This window comes from Nilaparvata lugens, chromosome 7, assembly GCF_014356525.2.
Source record: "Nilaparvata lugens isolate BPH chromosome 7, ASM1435652v1, whole genome shotgun sequence".
In the NCBI taxonomy this organism is placed as follows: domain Eukaryota; kingdom Metazoa; phylum Arthropoda; class Insecta; order Hemiptera; family Delphacidae; genus Nilaparvata; species Nilaparvata lugens.
The window spans coordinates 52,833,400-52,842,856 of record NC_052510.1 but is presented as its reverse complement, the minus strand read 5'-3'; positions in this window follow the sequence as shown (position 1 = coordinate 52,842,856).

The window sequence follows — 9,457 nt, the reverse complement described above, 5'->3', positions numbered from 1 at the left end:
GTTTACAATTTTTTTAAATCTGCCCCTTCCCCTCGTCAAGGTCTTTCAAAGTCCTTGACGTATCATTTGGTGGCGTGCTGTAGGTTTACGTCTTTGTCACCAAGTTAGTTGAAAATTCATTCTCCAACAGTCTGCAATAATTCAACCTTGGATTTATCAATTTCAAAGATAGTTATTAAATAAGTTTTATGGCTATCATGCTACTACATATATTAAACTCAATGTTATTCTTTCGTTAGTTCACTTCCCTCAAATTCAACTACTCGTATCATCCTCAGGAAGAGCCACTGCCTTTCTATGAATCAACAGTGTGTCACTGTTCTCAATTCATGCATTCCATTCACATTTTTATCAATGAACGATCATGTGTCATATAAGAGAGCAATAGTACAGGAGAGTTGTGAATTTCTCCTATTCACTGAGTCATGATATCTCACTATGTTACAGATTTAGATACAACTTTAATTAGCTGCATGTTTCTGTTCTGCAGTCTATTCTTCAAATAATCATCAGTTATAACAATGCTCTTACATAAAGTTGGATTCCATTTAATTGATCTTGGATAACTTCAATAACTGTAACAGGATACTGTAACTGTAACATTTTTATTTATCAAATTGAAACTTATTATATCGAAAAAGTCATTTCATTTCAGTGATAAATTCTTTGATCATTGTATCGATAATACAATCGGTACTTACCGATAATTCTTGTATGCAATATAATAAATGTGATTGATATTTAGATATATTAATGATCTAATAAAAAAATATATTAATGACCTGTCCAAATATGGAAATACAGTGTTCGATGAAGGATATTATTTGAAATTAAAAATCAGTTTCCCAAATTTAGCCGCAGAAACTGATTTATCATTTTAAATAATATCCTTCATCGAGCAATGTATTTCCATATTTGGACAGGTCATTAATATATTTTTTTATTAGATCATTAATATATCTAAATATCAATCACATTTATTATATTGCATACAAGAATTATCGGTAAGTACCGATTGTATTATCAATACAATGATCAAAGAATTTATCACTGAAATGAAATGACTTTTTCAATAAAATAAGTTTCAATTTGATAAATAAAAATGTTACAGTTACAGTATCCTGTTACAGTTATTGAAGTTATCCAAGATGAAATGAATGGAATCCAACTTTATGTAATTTTAAGAGCATTGTTATGACTGCTGATTATTTGAAGAATAGACTCCAGAACAGTAACATGCAGCTAATTAAAGTTGTATCTAAATCTGTAACATAGTGAGATATCATGACTCAGTGAATAGGAGAAATTCACAACTCTCCTGTACTATTGCTCTCTTATATGACACATGATCGTTCATTGATAAAAATGTGAATGGAATGCATGAATTGAGAACAGTGACACACTGTTGATTCATAGAAAGGCAGTGGCTCTTCCTGAGGATGATACGAGTAGTTGAATTTGAGGGAAGTGAACTAACGAAAGAATAACATTGAGTTTAATATATGTAGTAGCATGATAGCCATAAAACTTATTTAATAACTATCTTTGAAATTGATAAATCCAAGGTTGAATTATTGCAGACTGTTGGAGAATGAATTTTCAACTAACTTGGTGACAAAAAAGTTATCGCATTGAAAATTGTCGAAGTTCAAAAATAATATTCATGTAAGATGAATAAAGTAGTAGAACTTAGTGTTAGTGAAGTTAGTGAAGTTGAAGTTAGTGACTATCACAGAACATAATTACAATAATTGAATAAACAGAAATAATAATATCAAGTGACCTGACTGGCACAGGTCGAGAGTCAGAGTTTTCAGGTCGCAACTGATCAATTTCAGCGCCTCTGACATGAAATTGACTGTATTTGAAAATTAAACATTTCAATTTTTTTTTCAATTCAAAAATTAATTTATTTCGTACAACATAATATTATTACAAGATATTTTACCGGCTAAAAATACAAAATACAAATACTAATGAAAATACAATTTGAAAAACAACTTATTTTAACATTATTTGTTTTGCTTTAGAGGACAACGACATAAAGCAAAATAAAGATGGGAACATCTTCAAATATTTCCAAGTATGTCAAAAATTTATGAAAAATGCTTCCTAGCAAATGAGAAACTGTGTTAGAAAACCAATTCAGTCCCACTACTACAACGTTGAAGAAATGTGCTCTACAAAAAATCACTAACTAACCAATACCAAATTATTGTCCAATTTCCTCAGAAGAAGGAAGTCTCACACAGGTTTGTGTACTCCAAAAGCCAAAACTAGATCCTTCTCAATTAGGAAAAAGCTTGAAATTGCAACTTATCTAACATCCTAAATTGCATAATGAATGTTGTAAATTCAAACAAACCTCAGCTTCCATAAACGAGTTAATCTGTACATGAAAACAGCTCTATAACTACAAATCTAATCTATTAGTGAGTGGTGCGTTGATAGACTTGTATTTGGACCAAATACAAGTTATAGTTGTATCACAATACGTTCCAGTTAATTTAGTATCAGCAAAGATTGAGTACCGTGAATCATTTTTTAAGTTGAAATATTGATCAGCCTCTTTTAATTTGGTCTGCTGTGGAGACACTGTAATATTACCAATTTGGCTTCTCCATTTTGCATAATAACCTACTCTTCAAATTCTCCCACACCTATAGGCAGGATCTACTGACGTTTTCACATCTAATGTTCATTAGCACATATTTCTTAATCATTCTCGTGATTCGTCAATATCCTACTTCCTCATTTAATATTTTTTCTTACTCTAATTCACTCTTCTTCCTTTGTTTCTCACTATCTTTTCCTCCTCTTTCTCTAACTTGCTTTCCACTCTTCCGCTTTCCTTCTTTCTTGATCACTCTATTTGTATTTTTTCTATATCAGCTCTTCCACTTACCATATCTTCCCTCTCCTCATGGCACACGCTCACTTTTTATCTTTCTCTTTTATGCTCTTCCTATTTTCTGCGAAGAAGAAGAAGAAGAAGAAGAAGAAGAAGAAGAAGAAGAAGAAAAAAAAGAAGAAGAAAAAAAAGAAGAAGAAGAAGAAGAGAAGAAGAAGAAGAAGAAGAAGAAGAAGAAAAAGAAGAAGGAGAAGAAGAAGAAAAAGAAGAAGAAGAAGACGAAATAAGAGAATAAGAGAGAAAGAAAAAAAACCGATGAGAAATAAGATGTGGCGTAATATGGCTTTGACCGAGGAATGGTATGTTGAATAGTAAAAATATCACCGATCCCTGATCAATAAAGTATGTACATTGTGAGAAAGCACTATATACTTCATAAGGAAGGGCAATTTACCATAGACTTTGTATGAGCAGAATGAGCTCGGGTGAAAGCGAAACACGTTGCCTGTCTTGAGAATGTCACAAACTAAATTAAAACAATACAGTAATATTCATGATACAGGTTGTGGAGGAATACTATAAGAAAGTTTTATTTTTGTAAACAAAGTAACGAAGGTTCAAGTTCTAGAACATTTTGAAATTTACTACTTTTTTACTCAGTTTTGACTACTTAGTTTAATGTTCATTATTAAGTGTAACTGGAAAAATGAATATAATCTTGGGTGGAGCGTTGAGAGTTCGAGTAATCAAGAGTAAGAATGCAACAATCCTATCCGAATGGAAATGTGTCTCCAATTTGAACGAGTGGTTTTGAATTTTTGGCCTCCGGAGATAAACAAACAAAACTATAATTCACAGAGCAATCAGGATTCGAATCATATCAAGGATGCTATTATATCGGACTTCTGGAACGACCCAGCAAATTTAAATTATTTGGCTGGAGTTGATCAATAATGTTTCATCAATGTGTAACATCATTACATGATTCATTCAATGTTCGGAACATCTGAAATTGGATTGAAGTTCATAATTTTGAATCCAATCCATGATATTATCCTATTTTATTTACGACTCATGAATTTCAATACTGGTGAACATGTATCTATTGGACCTGAGTGCTTTTAACAACAGATTCACGCAGTAATTTAAAAATTTGTAATATCTATCTTTATATTCAATAGAATCAATATTATAATCAAATATTTAGTAGTATGTTAGGATAGAAAAAATTAGCTCATTAGTCTCCAGACTAGATAGCTATAGTATCGACAATAAAAAAAAAAATAATCGAATATTATTCAATTCATAGCAACAACTCAAAAGTAAACTTCAAATAATGTTCTAGGTAACATGAGCTTCGAATGATGAAAATAATTCATACCTCATTTACGCCCTTGACAATAGAGTCAAGCCTTTTAGGATTGAATCAAGGATTCTCTCTGATAATTGAATAGTCAAAGTAACAACAACTAGAGAGCCTAGGGCGGCCAATGCACAGATTCGTCACTGAAATATTGTTAAGTAGTAACTAGATTGGATAATATTGGTCTGACAACATCTATTGTTGTAAATTGAAGGCCATGGCTCACTGTAAATCTAATTACGTTTAAAATATGATTCTCTGTTAGTGAGACGTTGACCTATTGTTTAATGATTCGATGAGTCAATGAGAGCTATCGTTCATCTCTCTCCAGGTGATATGTGATTGAATTCTGACTGTGGATTAAATTCGGCAAGCAGTGGAAAAATAGGAGCATATATAAACTGGTTGAATTCTTATTTCTTATAAAAATACTTGAAAACTACTGAAGTCCATTCTCTTATATCTATTTTTAAAGTTGAATTGAAAGCGCTCGTAAAATATCCCCTCTTCACTTTAATTTTCGATGCCCACTCAAGCTTGAGATTTTTAAATTGAATTCAAATGAATTTTTGTTGTTCGAAATTTTATAGTCGGAGTTATGAGGGCCCTCTATGTTGAATATGACTCACGTGAATAACTCGACATATAATCTTGCCTTGCCAATAAACTCAACTCTTATCTCTCAATCCCAAAGCTGCATCATGAAAATCATGTGCTCTAAAAAAGCTTAGAAGTCGACTAGAGCTGATATCAAAGAAGCAAACTGGACAGAAAGTGAATGCATAGTAGCATAGAAAAATTGGATTTATCCCTCTTATCTTATTAGTATTGAAGCTTCTCATCTCATTTGACAGTATATTATATTTTGAAGAAGGTAATATAGTGGAAAGAGAGGAAAGAGTGTAGTTAGACATTGTCATCTCCCCGCTCTTCATTGCATCCTCGGGTGGTGTGGAGGAGTTTTTCAAGGGAGGTTCCCTTTCGGAGGGATAGGCTCTGGTATCAAGTGCTATTCGTTATCTATATATATATAAAAGGCTAAGCCCCGACAGACTGAAATCACACCACAGCCCAAACTACTGAGCCTAAAAACTTGGAATTTTGCACATTTGTTTATGGTAGCCTCAAAACATCCACTAAGAAAGGATTTTCAGAAATTTGCCCCCCTAAGGGAGCTGGGGCCCCCCAAAAATTTTGTACTTTTCAACCGCTCATTGCACAGCAAAGTCATGAGGAACTTTTTTGTTCAGCTAAGAAAAAAATTAGATCTATGCAGAAACATTCCGATCAGGATCACAGGGGGGTTCAGGGGAGGACATTTTTCGAAAATTTTGATGTAAAATCACACTACATCTCAAACTAATTTGCCTACAGACTTAAAACTTTGCACAAATATTCTTCAAACATGCTAGACGCGCACTAAGAACGGATTTTCAGATATTTTGCTTCTAAGGGTTTCAAAGGATGAAAAAGGATCCTATTATAAGTAAGGTTATGAGCATGGTAAGGTGAACGCCATAATGGAACTGAGATAATTGACACATGATATTCTAACATATTCAAACCAGAAGGTTACTGTATGTTTCATCTACACATTCAAACCCAAAAATTCTGAATTTAGAATATTTATATGAAAAATTGATTCAAACAATCCAGTCTATAGTGAGATCCACGTTATAATGGCAGTGTAGAAACTTTTTGTGTAGTTGAGAAGTTGATATTGTGGTAATTATTCATATTGAATGAAAAAGACTAATAAATTGTCAAAAAACCACTGATTTATTGATAATTATCAATAAATAATATGGTGTAGAAAGATGGGGGAACGACGTTGCGAATCCTCACTGTCTTGTTGATGGTATCTGATACAGGTTTATTAATGTAATATTAATTGTTAATTCTCGTTTAAAATAATCAATTATATTTTATTAAGCAAGAAGTTATTTTTTAAAATAATTTCATTATGACTTTTCATAATTATTAAGATGAAATATTTTGTTGATTAATTATCATTCTAAATTATTGAAAACCGATCTGGCAACACAGCAATGCAAGAGAGAGATAGCGCTATCCGCTTTGTTGAATTCGGCTGATGCAGCATAGATCTGCAATCCTCACCATCACTCACGCTACTCCAATCTCGGAATAAGTTGATGAGATAGAGGTATATAAGGGGTCCCAGTATTGTATAAAACAATTTAGCACCACCTCCGAACTAATCAGTTACCATTCAACAAGTTGGTCAGAAATAACGTTGAATCATATCCGACAGGGTTTAAGATAGGACAAAATAGGAATACCATAACTTCTACAGTCCTTTATGCTGCTCCAATGTGGATATATATGACCTTGCAATAATACCAACAACTTCAATAGGTTTGATACCTTGAATAAATCTTGGAAATCATTAATTCTAAAATAAATCCAATCTATATTATAAAATGCTGATTTAAAGATAATATATTACCAAAGGTATCTCCTAGCAAATTACTACAAGTCAAATTAATAGTATAAAAGTAATTATTTTTCAAATAAAGTCTTTACAATACATATCCATCTAACGTGGGGCATATCAATATCAAATTATGTCATTACAAGTATTTTCAATAAAAATAGACTCTTTTCATGTTCCGTGATACAACTCAATTCGTAATTGATTCAGTTCTAAAAAGTCTAGTTTACAATTTTTAAAACATTATTTTATCAACTCAATTTTCAATAACTTAACATAACTCCCTTCTTCCTTCATTCTCTGGGATGAATATCACGCATAACAATTCCAAAGCTCTCTCATTCTAAATGAATATAACCTTGAAGATTCGAATTTTGAATGGATAAGGTAAGTAGAGTACCAATGTTAGCACTTGAACTATAAGTACAGAAAGAGAAAACTTCTATACTTCTTGTTTATTCTGTGGTACAGGATAAGACAGCACGAAGCAACTACCTCTCAATGTTGCTTTTTAGTTAAGAAATTACCATCGAACATCAAATCGCCAGTCATTCAATAAATTAATGAAAGATTGAAAAACATGGGAAGATGAAAGTGAAAAATAAATGGAGCGGAAAATCGTTATTAAAAGAAAGCCGTTTCAATTAACGTCAATGAATGGTCTGAAAACGTTTTCTCACTAGTAATTCTGATACTCATTAGTTTTCTTCTTCTTCTTCTTTCACCTCTTCTTCTTTTATACCTTATATTCTCTCCTTATTTTTCTCCTTCTAATTTTTTTTTTTTATTCTTCTCCTTTCTCATTTCTTCCTTTTCTTTTTACTCTGTAAAAATCTCCTCTCCTCTTCAATAGATACAGTACCTCGATCTAATCTGCATCCACAGTTTTACTGTCACTGTAGGTAACTACAGTAATGTCTTTCGCCCTCAATCTTCTTATATTCATATATTTTTCTTTCTCTTTCTCAATCCATCTCAACATCAAGCTTATTTCATGATGCATTCAAACATATTCTCGTGAAACTTCTTTTCTCTTCCACATTCCATTTTCTTGTATTATACTGTTCCTCCTTCCAATTATCACATCCTTTTTTCCCCCATCTGCTTTTCTTTTTCTAGCCATTTCCTTCCTACGCGTTCCTCTTTTTATGTTTTCTTAAGTTTTTCCTGCAGTCCTTACGTTTGCCCCTCCCATTCGCTACTCTCATCCTACTTCGTGGATTAAGTGGAAGTGGAAGAGGAAGAGGGTTAAGTGGAAGAGGGGGCTCTCATTGCCTCAATTTCGCCCACATCACTTTTTATATTGTTAAGTGTGAATAAAAAGGCATTTATCTATCTATCTAACTAACTTCAATCCTTTCCCGTATTAACCCCTCGCCTACAGAAAGCTTTCCCACTATTACTTTCCTTGCCCTATTACCATAGGTAAGGAAAGTATTGCTTTCCGAAAAAAATTAAGGTACCCCAATTTCTAAATTTCTATAAGTTTCAAGGTCCCCTGCGTCCAAAAAAGTGGTTTTTGGGTATTGGTCTATATGTGTGTGTGTATGTGTGTGAGTGTGTGTGTGTGTGTGTGTGTGTGTGTGTGTGTATGAGTGTATGTGCGTTTGTGTACACGATATTTCATGTCCCAATCAACGGAATGACTTGAAATTTGGAACTTTCACTCAAGGTCCTTTCACTATAAGGATCCGACACGAACAATTTCAATCAAATGCAATTCAAGATGGCGGCTAAAATGGCGAAAATGTTGTCAAAAACAGGGTTTTTTGCGATTTTCTCGAAAACGGCTCCAACGATTTTGATCAAATTTATACCTGAAATAGTCATTGATAAGCTCTATCAACTGCCACAAGTCCCATATCTGTAAAAATTTCAGGAGCTCCGCCCCATCTATGCAAAGTGTGATTTTAGATCCCCAATTATCAGGCTTCAGATACAATTTGAACAAAAAATTTCAAGTGGAAGAGATTGAGCATAAAAATCTCTACAATTAATGTTTTGTAACATTTTAACCTAAAATTGAAAATAAGCTTGAAATTAGAGAAAATAAGATTATTCAATTGCAAACTGTTTGGCAACTGTTGATTCTATTAAATCATTCACTATGAAGAGATAGCAGATTTCGAGTATCTGCAGCGCTATTGTCCTGTCACCAGCTGACTAAGATATTAGAAAAGTAGACTTGAGATGCGCGGGAACACTAGCGTCAGTTGATCAATTTTCATAACGGCAGGGAAAGTTATGTGAGTGCACCACACCAGATTTTTTATATTGTAAAGTGTGAATAAAAAGGCATCTATCTATCTAACTAACGTCAATCCTTTCCCGTATTAACCCCTCGCCTACAGAAAGCTTTCCCACTATTTTTATTGTATTCTTCTATGAATCAATTTGCGTTCTCTGAAGCGTTTCCTCCTGATTCCATATACTTTCCACCGCATTCCATCCCCAGCTTCTCTGTTTGGCTGAACTTAACCACGAGACGCAGGTTATATACTCTGTAGTCGATTGCTTCTTCAGTAAATTACTGCTGTGTTACGTTACTGTTCGGATGAACGTCACCGCGAAACGTATGCTATTAACTATAGTGAGTCGATTACTTCTGCAGTACGAATCGTTACTGTAGTGTTACGTTACTGTCACCACGAACGTAGGTTATTCACTTCATAGTGAGTCGATTACTTCTGCTGTACGATACGTTACTGATGTGTTACGTTACTGTCACTGCGAAACGTAAGTTATTTACTTCATAGTGAGTCGATTACTTCTGCAGTACGAAACGTTACTG